This window comes from Protobothrops mucrosquamatus, unplaced genomic scaffold (assembly GCF_001527695.2).
Source record: "Protobothrops mucrosquamatus isolate PMUCROS unplaced genomic scaffold, P.Mucros_1.0 scaffold199, whole genome shotgun sequence".
NCBI classification, from domain to species: Eukaryota; Metazoa; Chordata; class Lepidosauria; order Squamata; family Viperidae; genus Protobothrops; species Protobothrops mucrosquamatus.
Genome location: NW_015386555.1, coordinates 510,363 through 513,812, shown reverse-complemented (window position 1 = coordinate 513,812; position 3,450 = coordinate 510,363). Strand labels below are relative to the sequence as shown.

Below are 3,450 nucleotides of genomic sequence, written 5' to 3'. Positions count from 1 at the left end.
CCCATTTGGGGTCGATCGACCATTTCACGGGGGTCGCCAAGCAAGGCTGTCCGCCATTTTTTTTGTCCGCCATTTTTTCCCCTTTTCCGGCGGGTGCCTTACCTCCCTTGGGCTGGGCCAGCTGGTGGTCGGCCTGCTCCGTCTCTGCCGCTTGCCAGCTACGCCTCGGCCGGCGCAGGGGGCGGAACCACGCATGCGCAGCGTTCCCGGACAGGGAAAGTCCTCGACTTACGACCGGTTGGGTAGTCCTCGACTTACAACCGGTTTAGTCCTCAACTTACGACCAGTTGGGGTCACGGCATTAAAAAGGTTGAGAACCACTGGACTAGGCCATGTACTTAATGTCACAGATATTCTGGCTCAAATAAATTTTCATCAGTTTCATTTCAGCACAGGGAAAGGATTATTACTGTTCTTTGTAATTTGGCTTAGAGTTTCTCTTCCAACTTCAATCTCACTTCTAGTGATGGGATCTGCTTGAGACATAGTAGTATTTTGGAACTTCTGAATTTATTAGCCTGAACAAAAGACTATACCCTACTCAACAGTTAGTATATCAAAAATCATATTTTACTGAGAAATTTACCTATAAAAGATTTCTCTCTCTAAATACACACACACACACACACACACACACACATATATATATTACATACAACTAAGACAATTATTTCTTTAAAACTAGCACAATGCATCCAAAATCACTTTGAAATTCTCCAAAACATGAAGCATGTTCCTTCTCTATTTCAAGCATACTTTGCCTAATAATCTCTTTGTCTGAGTTTATACTCAGAAATCAATAAGAGTTTTCATGGCAACAATATTATTCAATATTTCCTTTAAATGAGATTCAAAGTTAGATATCCAGTTCAGCCTAGTAAACAAAATTCAAAATTTCTAGAGAAAAAAAACCCTATTTTTTTTACTTTTCTGGTACCAATACCAAGGACCAAGGTGAAGTGATTTCTGAATGTATTTTTAAAATTACAACTACTAACCACAGAATTTGCACTATTTATAAATGTGTTTGCTACCTTTTAAGATTCTAAATATGACTAATGGCAGCTAGCTGACTATATTTACATTTTTTTCATACCTGATTCTTATATATTTATTTAAGTTGCTAGGTAACAATAATTGTATCACAGCTGTAAAACCACAATGATCTAGTTCAGACATGTCAAACACAAGGCCCGGGGGCCGGATGAGGCCCGCGAAGTGGTTTCATGTGGCCCACGAAGCCATCCTGAAAACAGTGAGGGAACGGCCCCCACTGCCTTGGCCCTGGCCCAGGCCGGCTGGCCGGGAGCCAATGTACAATTTTGTGGTGGCCATCTATGCTGAAACACATTCAGTCTTAGCTCCACATGGCTGTCTGGAAACAGCGAGGAACCAGCACCTGCCGCGTTGGCCCCACCCCTTGGGTGCATGCTGGGGAGGTGTCATCCTTTGTGAGGAATGAAGAAATGCACCATCGCCTGGAAGTGGCCAGCAAATGGCCCTCACCTACTTCACATATCCGGCTCCGGAGGAGGTGTTTCGGTAGGCAGCGGGGCGCTCTCCTCACAGCGCCGAGAGGCTGAGCCAGGTGGCGCGAATCTGATGAGAAGTGCAATGCTGCTTAGCCCCCAGCCTGCCCAGTTTCAGCAGGCAGCAAGGTGCAAAGCTGGCAAGCTTTCCACTGCCTGGCTCAACCTCTCGGCACTGTGAGGAGAGCGCCCCGCTGCCTGCCGAAACCGGGCAGGCTGGGGGCTGGGCAATGTCTCACTTCTTTTTGGATTCACGCTGCCTGGCTCAGCCTCTCGGCGCTGTGAGGAGAGCGCCTCACTGCCTGCTGAAACCGGGCAGGCTGGCAGCATTGCGCAGGTAACGTTGACTCTCATGCTGCTCATGGCATCCCCTCCCCCAGAGCCCACCAAACCAGGTATGTGAAGTAGGTGAGGGCGATGTGCTGGCCACTTCCAGGCGATGGTGCATTTCTTCATTCCTCACGAAGGGTAACACCTCCCCAACTGCGTTTCTTGCCTGTTTTTCTCCCTCCCTCATCTCAAATATTTTCCCACCACTCTGTACTTAGGAAGGAAGAAAAGAAGGAAAGGAGAGGGAGGGTCTGAGGGAAGTCCTGCCCTGCTGGCCTTTCACCATCCCCTTGCCTATCCTGGCGGTCTCCCACCTATTGCTAAGGAAGCTTTGGATACAAAGCTGGGTCTCCTCCCATGGAGAGGGAATGGGCCTCCCTCTGACTTTGCCCTGGTACCCATCATGAACAACCTGGCTAAGGAGAGCAAGCACAGCAGCAGCAGCCTTGAGGAGGAGGTAAGTGCAGCTGGGCTCCCCCTTGGGGAAGTGGGGCTGGGCTTGGTGCCACGGGTGCTCGAGGGCCAGGCTGGGCATTTGACCTCTGCTGCCCAGGGCTCCGGGCAGCCCACACCATCCAACCCCCCCCACATGGCATGAGAGGAACAGTGAGGCTCCTCCAGTGGACCATGCCTTGGCACTTGCCCTGGTCCCACCCCCTTCTGCCAGAAACCCTCAGATCTGTCCCACTCCTGCCCAGTCCCCCACAGGCACCATTGACGCGAACAATTTAGAGCTGGCCATGCCCACCCAGTAGGCCACACCCACTCCATCCACACCCACCCAGTAGGCCGCACCCACCCTGGCCACACCCACCCGGCCCCCCAAGGGCAACTGCAATGCTGATGCGGCCCTCAATGAAATTGAGTTTGACACCCCTGATCTAGTTGTTGCAATAGGAATAAAGAACTAAAAAGACAATGAGATATTTAGATGGCCTCAACAACAACTCTTTGAATGTTATATATTATGTAATGTTGGGTCCTTCACTTTGTATTATCCTCATAAGGTTTCTACATCTTGGGATAGGATTATTAACACACCTACATGGACGTGTATGAAAGGAGTATGAAAACTGCCCAAAGTAATAGTTATCACCATATCCTGTGGTAGCAAATTGCATTATTTTACTATGTGCCATGTGCAAATGATTCCTTTCATTTGTTTTGAACTCTCCATTATTCAAATTCATTGGTGATTTTGAATTCCCAATTGAGAGCAAGGAAACTATGACTAAATTTATATATATGCTAAAAACATGATCCCTGGGTGCATCCATGCTAAACCAAATAAATAAATAAAACGAACACCAGGGTAAAATCATTAAACTGTATGAGTTTAATGCATTAAACTGTATGAGTTTAATGCACTAAACTGTATGAGTTTAATGCACTAAAAGCCGTGCGCAGACTGTGTTCAATCTATAAAGACACTCCCACGGACTGGCTGATCAAGCCCTGATGATGTCAGCAGAACGCTGACGAAAGCTCGGCATTTGTTTAGTGCATTAAACTCATACAGTTTAATGATTTTACCCTGGTGTTCGTTTTATTTATTTATTTGGTTTAGCATATATATATATATATATATATA

General features: G+C 47.2%; 1 protein-coding gene across 1 annotated transcript in view; it reads right to left on the bottom strand.

Annotated features, from left to right (window-relative positions):
- LOC107285624 (RE1-silencing transcription factor-like) overlaps nt 1-3,450 on the bottom strand; it is a gene marked incomplete at its 3' end in the record, with an annotated part of 11,524 nt that overhangs the window by 3,400 nt on the left and 4,674 nt on the right. The gene's annotated exons all lie outside the window — the stretch shown is intronic.